Genomic DNA, 12,607 nt, shown 5'->3' with positions numbered 1-12,607 from the left:
ATACTGGGAGAGTTAGACCCTTCTGGGTGAAGGTTTGACTTGAGGAACTTTTCCTGACACTAATTAAAGGTGCTGAGGATGGTCAGACTCTCTTGTGATAGTGAATCCTATAGAACGGCACTATCTCATACAGCATCCACTAGCTGTGTGTGGCTGTTGAGCACTTGCAATGTAACTAGTTCAAATTGAGATGTGATGAAACTAAAATGTCCACCAAATTTCAAAGATTTAGTATGAAGAAAAGAATGTAAAATATCTCAATTTTCATATTGATACCATGTTGAAATAATAATGTTTTGAACAGTTTGGGTTAAATATTACGATTATTTGTTACTTTTATAATGTGGCTATTAGTATAGTTAAAGTTATATATGTTGTCACATTTTTTGGCATAGTGCTAGTATAGAAATAATGCTTAGGAAAGTTCTTGTCTAGATAAATACCTTTTTAAATTAATAAATGTGAATTAGAGTAGTAGAAACGGATGGCAAAACTGGCAGTGATAACTTGTAGATAAATTACCCATACTGCAGTTTATTATGGATACATTCATTCATTTATTCATGCATTTATTCAACAAATATTATTTAACACCTGTTACCATGCTCTATTTTAGGTGCTGGGGTTCGGTGGCGAGTACACATAATCATAGAATTTAGAGTCCTATGGTAAGACAGGAATTAAACATATAAATGAACATAGAGACAAGTACAGTGAAGAAAGATGGTTACAAGACTGGAAATGATCCTTGAGTCAATATCTGAGGATGGAATTAAGTAGGCAAGGAGAGGGAAAAGTCTGAGCAGAGATCTTGTGGCAGGAGGGAGCTTGGAGCATTGCAGGAATTAAGGACCAATACTTAAGAGTACAAAGAACAAGGAGAAGGGGTATACAGAGGCCACACCCAGCAGGGTCTTATAAGTCAGTTGGAAACTATTGAAGGATTTAAGCAAGGGAAGGAAGTGGTCTCCATTTTTAAATAATTCAGTCTACAGCCATGCTACCCTGAACAATCCTAATCCTAGTCTGATATCAGAAGCTAAGCAGGGTTGGGCCTGGTTAGTACTTGGATGGGAGACCACCAAGGAAGACCAGGTGCTGTAGTCATAAAAAATAAGGAATTGTAAGCTGACAAGGTCCTTGCAATCTGTGAGGTCAACTAAGGGTTGCCTCCCCTAAAATAAAAAAAATAATAGTAATAATAACAATAATAATAATAATTCAACAAATAGCATTGAGCCCCCATGATGTGCCAGGCACCATGCAGGCATGTTGCTCCGCATAGTGTGCTGGGCTGGTACTGTCCACAAGTGGATTGTTAGGCTGTTGCAGTCCTGCCGTGGTCCTGAAAGTGTGAAGTCCATTTAATGGGCAGGATGTCCACCAGTGTGTGTTGAAGTTCACTTTGCCTGAAAGGAGAAATGGTTTTAGGTAATAATTAATGGTCCAAGGCTAAATGCCCAGGCCGGTTGGTCAAGGACATGGAAAGATCAAGATTGGAGAACTGGTGACAAGAAAGACTAAGGGGATATTCTTGCAGAATAAATCTTAAGAATCATATGGATGACGTGAACCGTTCTGTGGAGGAAACTCGGCCTCGTTTTCCAGGCTCAGTCCTTGTTCAGTGGAATCACAAATGAAAGGGCAATGACAACAGGATTGAAGCTATGCATGGGATCACCAAGCCACCGCTGACTGTTCAGTTTGCCAGCAGCGGTGACCAATCCTGAGTTGGTGATGATACCCCACGCTCCAGGAGGATCAGTCAACCACTTGGAGGCAAGTTGACTCCATTGACCCTCCCCGATCATTATTTGTCCTCTCTGAAATACACATACTCTAGATTTAAATTTGCTTTCCCTGCCTACTGTTCTTCAGTCAGCACCACGACATTTGGACTTGGAATATTTCAAACACTATCATTGTGTCTGACAACATATTGTTTCTGACCAAGAAACTCACTCTGTGATGAGAGAAGTGATGCAGTGGACTATTGCCCATAGACTTCATTGGTATAATTGTTATTCTATCACCAAGAAGCAATTGATCTTATTAAAGACTTAGTTATGGTGCCTTCTGTAAGCTAACCCTTTCTGACACTGTCTTATAGGCTGCAGTATATGCTTTGAACTAGTTTCTAATATTTGACATCTTTCTGTTTGTTTCTATTAGCTGTTGCTGTGTAACCACCTAAAACCTAGTGGTTTAAAACAACTACGTCATACACATTGCTTAAGATTGATAATTTGTGCAGGGCTTGGGGGGACTGCTTATCTCTGTTCCACTTTCCACTTGATTTAGTTGGGACAGCTAAAAATTTGGGGGCTGGAATCATCTGAAGGCCCACTCCTCCACATGTCTGGTGACTGATGCTGAATCTGTGGCCGGAACACCTACTCATGGCCTTTCCACAGTGCTGTTGGATTACTCACAACACAGTAGCCAGGTTCCAAGGGCAAGCATCTCAAAAGAGAGAAACTAATTAATGCCTTTTCCAATCTAACAGAAATCCTGCAGTGTCACTTCAAACCATATTTAGTTCATTAGGACTTAGTCACTAAGGCTGGTTATATCTAAGGAGACTCCTTTTTTAATGGGAGAAATGTCAAAGAAGTTGTGAACATATTTTTAAAACCACCACACTTCCATAGGCAAAATAAATGGATTTAGGAACAAAGGAATGTGATACCTAATGACTTCCACTGAAAATTTTTTTTAACTGCCATTCCTTGAGATTCTGGGCTTAGCTGGTTCAGAGGTTCGTTACCAAAGAAAGGATTTCTTCCAACAAAGGCTGAACAATGGTTCCATTGATTTGGAACTGAGACCCCTCTCTAACCATTTTATGTGTCTTGTGTCACTGGAAAGGCAAAAGAAGGACAAGGTTATGGTATTGGAGGGAGTGATTAACCCTGATTATCAAGCAGAAATAGGTTTGCTGGTCTACCATAAATAGCTAGGTCCATCAAACACTCAGATCCCTTAGAAATGAAGGTATTGGTTGAAGGTAAAGGGAACTTAGAATGGCTAATGGAGAAAGGAAGTCAAAAAGGAGATGAAGTCCTCATGATCAGGGAGAGAAATGACAGCCGTCATCTTTATTCGTATTTCCTGTATTGACATGTATACTTTTATGTGTTTTAACTTTTATTTTCTTTCCTTACCCTTTACTTCACTACTGTTTGTAGGGCGTGCTATTGTTGGTACATTTCATTCTTTAGTCCCCAAGTTGAAAGGAATGGATATCACCTAGAGGTTCTGGACTTAGGAATGGATGGATGGATGTGGTAACAGATGAAACACTGGGTTGCCTCCCTTGGACGATAGTAGAGTAAGTACATCTTTGATCGTTTGAAGGATAGCTGCAATATTTTAAGTGACAACTTTTTTGATGTATAAACATTGAAAGCAGCGGTTGGATTGGCGTTAGGCAGCCAAAGAGATGTCTTTGCATTTGACATTTCTGTGGTGTTATTTTCTGCTGTCAATCATTTGAGTTCTCTTTCTGCATTTAAGGAATTCCCCCTCCGTATGTTTTGGACGTGGTGAGCATTGCTTACAGAAAGTGAGAAAGACAGTTTCTCACTTTTTTTTTTTTTAGCCTTCTTGCAGCAAGCGTGTGTACATGAGACCTTAGCTTGATTAATTAATAAAATGACATTCTTGACTGTAACTTATAAGAAATTCTGAACCAGCACCATTCAGCTAAGCTGCTCCCAGATTCCTGATCTATACAGGAACTATGTGAGATAACATTTATTGTTTTAACCATCCTGGTTGTGTGCTAATTTGTTATGCTGTAATAGTTAACTAATACATCCTCCCTTCTTTATAAGGAGGGGAAATGTCATAGCACCTTCAGCAACTCTACAAAGATATTCTTACCATCAGCATCATGAATTTTCATTTAGCTCTTTGTCTTCTTTTGTATAACTGCCAATAGGCCAGAACTTCTTCATCAGTCTCTTAGCATTTCCTGATTGGAAGGAAGATTGGCATCTCTATTCAAAAATGTCAGAAGGCTTGACACCTATTATATTATCAGACTTTGAGACCTCTGCTTAAAGTCCTAGACAATATGAAAACTTCAACATTCTGAAGAAGAAATTCACACACATATTAAATAAAAATACAGCAAATTTAAATAAGAATTCTAGAAGGTTTCTGTTTTCCAATAAACCAGGTTCGTTCGTGTTAAATCTTGCTCTGGTGGGTGGTTCTTCCGTCTGCCTGTTACTTGAGCAAGTAATTAACTTCAGTTTCTTTGTCTATAAAGTGGAATTACAATGGTACCTATCTCATGTGGTTTTTATGAAGGTAATGAAATAATCTTAGCATAGTCTCTGTTAAATAGGAAATCTTCCGTATATTTTAGGTATTATTTTAAATCATCACTTGCTCCAGAAACAGTGCCAAAGTGTTGTGACTTCCTGGGGTAGTTTGTCTCATGAGTTTTATGTAATACAGGCTCCATCACATTTTAAGTTTTCAAACCAGCTTGAAATTTCAATCTTTTATTCTTGCCTTCCCTCTTTTTCTCAACAGCCTGGAAAAAGATTTGTGAAATGATAAGGCCTTTTTACAGATTGTCTTCATGATTAAATACATTTTCTGGCTCCACGATCAATCCATTTACTGAACAAAGTGAGGGTAAACAGGTATGTATTTGCACCATACCCCAGAATTACCATCACTCCAGGGGAGACATGAATGTTTTTGTGTTTTTTAAAATTGTTTAAGAGGAATTAATGGTTTTAAAATTTGTTTAAAAACACAAAAACTTGTAGAGGCTTGGTTTGCTACTACTACTGTTTGCTACTAAATGCATTAATTTGGATATTTTAAAGATGAATTTTAAAAAGAATAGAATTTTAAGCCTCATGTAGGTAGTGTAGAAGTACTAAATAAACTTTTCCGTGCAAGCCTGTTTACGTTATCAATCAGATTCATAGAGAAATAGAGAAGCTGCATAATTTCCATGTAACCCTTTAATGGTTCTCTACTAAGAAGGGTGTTATGATATATAATAGACTTTAAGATTGTAATTAAACAAGTATGCATAAGTAAAGCCATATTATATAAGTAAACATAGAGACTCAGGATGCTTAAGACGTTTATGTTGGAAGTTGAGTGCTATTTCATGTGTTGTCAGCAGATCCTCAGGTTGAAATACAATCTTAGAAGACATGGTACTAAAAGACTCATCATTCAACAGTTCACTTTTTTCTGTACACACGAGGGGAAAAATTGCCTGTATTTCTTTTTTATCTCTTTCTATTTTTCTTTACATGCCAGTATTGGAAATATAAACCAGTCTTTCATTCCAAAAATTTTGACCTCCGTCTAGTTTATCCACTTGAGGGCAGTAGAGAACCATTCAGGCCATCCTTGATTTTGGACTTCTCTGGCTCTGTGACAAGTCAGACCTTAAAATGCTTAGTAATTATTTCCTGCTGATAAAATGTCATAATCAAAGTACCTTTTCAGGAAACCTATTTGCTCCCATAAAAAGCCATAGTTTATTGTGAAAATTTAAAAAAATGAAAATTTATGCATTGGTAGGCATTTACTGAGTGGAAAAAATATTAAAGCTTTGTCACAAATGTGCTTTTTTGTGGTGAGACTTTTATACAAGAGCTGAACTGGCTGAGGCTTCCTAAAATACTAGTTCAAAAAAGTGCTGTGGGTATGAATCTTATTTCACAAATTCTTGATATGTAAAGGTGTCATATTAGGTTATTAACATTAAATTAATTATAAATTTGAGCTCTTAGCTAGCTCAAATGATTGAAAAGTCAGCCTCAGATATTGCTAAGACTCCCCTGGCCATGTTAATCCACCATAAGGTCACTTATGGATCCCAGGAGTCATATACTAGAGGCACTAACAGCCCTCAGGCCCCAGTGGTTAGGGCCAAGATACCCAGTGTTTTTTGAAAGTGGCCAAGCCTCTGGTCTTTCTTCCCTTTGAGACTGAGTTTTTTTTGTTACAGCTGGAAATCCCAGTGTCTAGGGCCCCATCTCCCTAAAATCACCGGCCATTATTTTCCAGCTCTGTCACCAACCTGGATCCTTTCAGCAGTAGTCATAGATCTTCACTCTCTGCAGAATTTCTCCTCCTGCTTGCACTGCCTTCTCTGCCCTCCAAAGAACATTGATTTGTCTCCTGCATACACTTTCCCACCTGGATTCATTGCTCAACCTCTTCAGTGAGCTTGGGCTCTCACTAAAGGCAAGATCAGAGGTAGTCATTAGCAGCTTCTGCTTAAGGCCCAGTAATACAAACCACTCCTGAGACCAGTAAGCACTATGAACCAGCAACTATCAGCAGCAAGTGGGGAAGGAAGGGAAATTGCAGCAAAAACAGAGTACACTAACGGTCTCAACCAATTATCTTCCACCAAAGCTGGAACTGAAGACAATTCTTTTCCTAGTAATCTTCCTACAAAAAGCACAGGCATTCTTTATGCCTCTAAGCACCTTCAAACTGCATTCAAAATTAGGGTTGTGAGTCTAGAAATCTTTCTTTGCTAATCTGTTGTACATGAATGCCTGCAGAAGCCTTTGAATGCTAAATGCTGTGGGAGGGGCAGTTTCCATGGTGACTCTTCAGTGCACCCTTATTCTTGCACTCCAGCTAGATCTTCATTGCTGAGCTGCTGTGAATGAGAAGGTAACAGCTCAGTCACATCTGGAGGGCAGGAGGAAATGGGAGAGATGCAGCCTGTTTAAACACAGCTACATTCTGAACCCACTGAGTTGTACTATGTTTACCCTGCACCATTTCTTCATGATTTCCCTAGCCCTGGTATGGGAAAATATATTTACAACACATGACAAAGGACAAATTTCCATAATATAGGAGGAGGAGAGCTTGTAAGTTAATACGAAAAATACCGAAACACAATAGAAAAAAATGAGCAAAGGACATAAATAGGCAGCTAACAGAAAAAGAAAATGGCTTATATTGTCAAAATATGATCTCATTCATAATGAAGGAAATACATATTTAAACGAATCCATTTTTCACCCACCATATTAGAAAAGATCTAAAAATTTGATAATGTACAGTATCCAGAGGATGTTGAAAACCCATTGTTTTATACACTCTTATTGGGAAGGTAAATTGGTATAATCCCTTTGGAGAGTGAATTAGCAATTCGAGAAATCCATCCTACAACTGTAATTACTTAAAAATTTAAAAACAAATATTTATTGAAGCATTGTTGAAACAAGTTATTGATGCATCCGGACAGTTCTTCACACAGGGGAATGAGAGACAAAAGTATGTTGGATTTCCCTCACGTTCGATGAACTATATGCTCAATCTGTTTGCTAAACACTGTTAAAGGATGATTCTGGAAAAAAGAAAAGCAAAGTCACAACTCTCATGCAGATATAAAATGAACACGTGTTAACGTCATAACTGGTTCAAAGGAGAAGTCAAGCACAAATGCATGTGGAGTAAAGAAATGGTGAAATGAATATGCAAATGGGGACAAAACGGGTTTTTCCACGGGTGGAGGAGGTTTTCCCTCTACCTGACAGAATCGATTTGCGTGTAAATAGATGAGAATTGTTTTGCATTGTTATCGTTGTCTATAAGTTATAGGATCATAAAATAGCTCTCATAGAAAAAGAGTCTGTAATGATGCAGGGCATGCTACAATGCAGTTTTCCATCGAAGCAATTTTCTGTACAAGATTTAAATGTTAAATGCGAGAAGTCTAACAGAGTGTAAAATACTGGGGTCCCAAAGGTATATAAAAAGGGACATTCAAGTACATATATATGTACATATATATGTTCACATCCACATTGATTATTCTTTAATGTAGACAGAAGAAATTGGTAATTGGGGCTGACACTGGGGAGAGGAACTGAGAGTCGGGAATCTGAGATGAAAGGGAAATCTATTTTTTACTATATACCTTTATATACTGCTTGATTTTTTTTCTTTACTTTTGCCATAAGCATATATCATTTTTTCAAGAAAAATAAAAGGAAATCTCTCATAAACCTTAGTGTGACAAATAATAAAGCAATGAAATATGTAAGTCAAGCGTTGTAGAAAATACAAGGAGAAATAGATCAAACGCAGCAGTCATAGAGGGGAGAGCCCTTACCGAACCTCCTTCTGGTTTTGACAGTTGAGCAAACAAAAAATAAGTAAGGCTATGAAGAGAGTTTTCAACAGGGCTGCATATTAGGAACAATTAGGAAGCATCTTTAAAAACACGCAAAAAATAGACTAGTCTGATGAACCCACATGATCTACCATCTAACTTCAACAGTTCATGGCCAACTAATTCCCTACCCACTCTCCTCTTTTGCGTATTATATTGAAGCAAATCCCAGAAATCAAATCATTTAATCTATAAGTATGTCCTCCAATGAGTATCTCTAAAATATAAGGACTTAAAAAAAATATATAACCACAATACCATTATCACTTTTTAAAATTAAAAATTCATGTGAAAAAATTCATAAGTACAATATCATTTTCATACCTAAAAGAGAAGAGTAATTTCTTAACTTTATTAAAGATTCGGTGTTAAAATTTTCAGTTGTTTCATCAATGTCATTTTTAAAAGTTTTATTCGAATTAGGATCTGTATAAGGATCAGACATTTTGATTAGTTGATGTGTCTCTCAAGTCTCACAATCTAGACATTATGTAGGGAGCTTCTAGAAAATATTGTTGTTCAGCCTTCATCCTGACAATGTTGAATTTTACCTGAGCCCTGCGTTTCAGGAAAAACAGTGACAGTTAAGAACACACACACACACACACACACACACACACACACACACACACACAGCCTCTTTTGTGCTCTAGAAAAGATTTACTACAAAGGACCATCCTTTCCCATATGACGACTTAGGTAAAACTCAATATGCCCCGCCTGGTTTACTTATGACAAGACCAGACACAGACTCTCTAAGTTCCCATGCTTGGCCTCATAAACAATTAGCTGAACCTCATGTTCCTACTAAGCAATCAAAACAAAAGCAAACTTTGGTTAAGAGTCTCTCCTTCTGCCAGGTCCCTTAGCTTCAGCCCACTCTCAGCCTGAGCCAGCACACCACTAACTCCTTAACACCCTCCCCGAAGAAAAGGCTGGCCTCAGAGTTAAATATTCTCTGATCTACTATCCCATCAGGTCACTCTTTCACCCTGTTTTTCCAAACCTGGTTCCTTCTTGTCTTGTTTACTCCTCTCTATAAATGAAAATTTATTTTTGCTTAACCCTGGAGATTCTCCCTACTTCAATAGACCTCTTCCCTTTAGTGGAATGGCTCCTCCCACCCCACTTTGCAGTACCTTCTGAATAAGTCTCCCTGTACTAAATCTGTTTGTTTGTTTGTTTTTAATTCGACGATCCCCAGAAAATTTGATATTGTTTTTCTCTAGTTTATTATAATATGAAATGAAATTTGAGAACCACTGCTTGGAGGATGTGAACAATACAATTGCTAAGATAATCTAATATATATCTATGTTAGTCTGTGTTCCTTCAGAAAGCAAATTCTGAGGCGAAGTCTTGGTGCAGATGGTTTATTCAGGAGGCAGTTTCAAGAAGAACAAGAAAAAGAGCAGGGACAGTGAGACAAGAGGGAAGAAAACCCACCCAGGATGCATAAATGAGTGGGTTTCCCCTGTAGGTGACTGAAGCTCAGTTCCTCTGGGGATTGTCTGAAGAACATACAGAATGTACCTTAAATTTGATCTCTCAAGGGACAGTGAAGCTGGAAACCACTTTCTCTTGTCCCTCACTGGTTGAGAGTTATTTCTGAGGGTTCTAAGGGTTTTAGACTAAGTCTCCCTATGGGTCATATCTTCCTACTTTTTTGGGCATCATCAAGCAGAGAAGCAGAGATGTATAGGTTCTTAAGATGTATAGGTTCTCCTCCAGCTACAGGCAAAGTCAGAGGGGGCTGAGGACGTGTGGAGCCAGGATCAAGAGTGCTCTATTGAACTTTATACCAATGGAGAATATTCTTTTTTAATTCTTGCAAGGACTAATTGAACACCGAAAGTTTACCATGAAAAATCCTCTATAAATTTCTCAAAACAGAAATTTTAACTAAGATTTGTTGAATATTTACTATTTGGTAAAGGTTTTTTACATGGATTATCTTAATTTAACTCTTAGGACAATCATCTGATATACATATTATTAAATCTCAATTTTACAAATGAAGAAATCGAGTCTTAGGTTAAATGCTCTGCCCAAGGTCATGTAGCCAGAAAAAAAACCAAAAAAACAAAAAAGGAAACCAAACCAAATTAAAAAAAAAAAAAAACCCAATCAAACAAACAAACAACAGGGATTTAAATCCCAGCCTTCTGACTCAAGAATGCAAACTGTTAACCACTGTAGGGCATACTTCACAACAGCTTTTAATCATAATGTGGGAAAACTATAAGTTAATAATAACAATGGTATAAATGATCCAACAATAAATACCCCAACCATTTGGGGGTTTTAAAAATGTCTCTACAGAAAAAATGAAAACAATGATAAGAAAAACCCTATATGGCAAAATTTATGAGTAATGGTTAAAGCCATGATGAAAAAGAATATCATTATGAATAAGAAAGAGCAATATATGAATTAAACATTCTGCTCAAAAGGTTAGGAAAAGAACAAATTAACCTTGAACAATGGAAGTACGGAATTAATAAAAACGACAACAGAGAGGACTCCCAATTCGGGTCAATGGGATAGCCGGAACTATGTGTACCTTCCTGCAGGGACAACCAAAAAACATAAAATATATGAAACAAGACACTTAATATTAGACAACAAGGACAGTGATCCCTAACAAAAAAACAAAGGAGGTGAGTCCTACCTCGAGAGAGTTTTCAGGCCTTGGTACAGGACAGGGAACTCAGGCAGAGTTTAGTAGACTCCTTGAGTCCAAGAGAGTGAGCCGAGAGTCTGGAGGAGAATGTGGCAGCTAGAGTTCTCAGGACAGGCTACCAAAGAGGGTAGAACTGCACAGGGAGAGAAACCCAGAGACCTGGAGAGGATTCTCCTCAAGTATTCAGCGGAATACCGATTAGTGAATGTATGTGAAGACACAACCTGAGGTCAGGGAAAGTACTCAAAAGGGTGAGAGGTAACAATACCCGACCATCACACAGAGCCAGGAATAGTGTCTGTTCCCGCAAGCCAAACCGAGACACCTCAAGATTCTTAGAGCGCTGGGTTAAGTATACAGAACAGTCTTAGAGCCTCAGTAATGGGAAATACTGAGTCCTAGAATGAGCACTATTGAAGTACCACCTAACAAATTTCAGAGCAAGACCCAGAAGGTTCAAACTTTTTCCAAGTAACAGCAGTATCCCAGAACAAAGCTCAGGAATGTTTATAGGAAGATAAATATCTACATCTAACAGAGTACATTTTATAATGTTTGCCATGTAACAAATGGTTGCCAGACCATGAAAAAAAGTAGGAAGATATGACCCATAGGGAGAAAACACATTATTTTGTTGAAACCACCTAGAATTGACACAGATATTAGAATTAGCAGACCAGGATATTAAAACAGTTATTGTAATTGTATACATATGTTTAAAAGTAGAGACATGGAAGATGTAAAAAAGATTTAAATAAAACTTTCAGAGATGAAAATTACAATGTAAGTGGACCATAGGACAACTCTAGGAGGCCTAATGTAAGTATAGTTGGTGTTCCCAAAGGAGAGGAGAGAGAAGGGACGACAGAAAAAATATTTAAAGAAATTATGTCTGAAAATTTCCCAAATTTGATGGAAACTATAAACTTATATATTGAAGAAGTTCCACAAATACTCGAGCACAGAAAATTTGAAGAAACACAACACTGAAGCACATTATAATCAAATTACTTAAAAATAGTGATAAAGAGAAAATCTTAAAAATAGCCAGAGAAAAAAAGTATGCTGCGTATCGAGGAACAAAGACAAGGATGACTTTAGGTCTTGTTGAAAGCAGCACAAGTGAGAAGATAATAGAATAATATCTTTAAAGCACTAAAAGAAAAAAAAATACCTGTCAACCTAGAATTCTGTTCCCAATCAAAATATCTTTGAAAAGTGAAGGTATATTAAAGATATTTTCAGATTTACGAAGACCAAAAGAATTAATCCACTAAATCGCATACAACAAGAAATATTAAAGGATGTCCTTCAGGCTGAAGGAAAATGATATCAGGTGGAAATCTGGATTTACACAAGGGATAAAGGCCACCAGAAATGGAATATTTATAATGCTTAGTTTGTGTGCACATCTCTGAATCCATGTATGTGCTCAGGCAACGCCTCATACTTGCAACTTTCTCAGGAGGATTACCCTTGAAATACTGATGCTGTCTTACCCAGAGGTTCCTGGGAATTATTCTGCTTTCTCTACCCTGGAGACCCACAGCCAATGACTGACTCAGATGAAGGTACAAATGCCTTTCCTTTGGCTCAAGATGCAACAAATTCTGCTACAATTTACCTTCCAGAGATCCCTATGGGATCAGGACAAAATTAGACTTCACTTGAAGCCATATTCTTGCCAAGCTCCTTTCCCTTCCCTGCTCTGCTTTTCTCACTCCCTTGCCAGATTTTCT

The 12,607-nt window shown here is 37.6% G+C and overlaps 1 protein-coding gene and 1 pseudogene across 7 annotated transcripts in view; both read left to right on the top strand.

The window, feature by feature from the left end:
* The first annotated feature begins 987 nt into the window (after positions 1-987).
* Positions 988-1,107, top strand: LOC118602665 (annotated as a pseudogene).
* Positions 1,108-3,188: 2,081 nt separating this feature from the next.
* SCN11A (sodium voltage-gated channel alpha subunit 11) overlaps positions 3,189-12,607 on the top strand; it is a 115,678-nt gene continuing 106,259 nt past the window's right edge. For 4 of the 7 annotated variants that reach the window (XM_016124017.2, XM_036219736.1, XM_036219730.1 and 1 more), the window contains exons 1-2: positions 3,189-3,331; positions 4,546-4,658. The gene's annotated coding sequence lies outside the window, so the exon portion shown is untranslated. Of the gene's footprint in view, positions 3,332-4,545; positions 12,440-12,607 lie in introns of all 7 variants that reach the window. The other 3 variants (XM_036219731.1, XM_036219732.1, XM_036219735.1) reach the window with 2 other exon arrangements.

This window comes from Rousettus aegyptiacus, unplaced genomic scaffold (genome assembly GCF_014176215.1).
Source record: "Rousettus aegyptiacus isolate mRouAeg1 unplaced genomic scaffold, mRouAeg1.p scaffold_m13_p_4, whole genome shotgun sequence".
Lineage (NCBI taxonomy): Eukaryota > Metazoa > Chordata > Mammalia > Chiroptera > Pteropodidae > Rousettus > Rousettus aegyptiacus.
The sequence above is the reverse complement of the archived record's forward strand: the minus strand, read 5'-3'. Positions and strand labels throughout refer to the sequence as shown.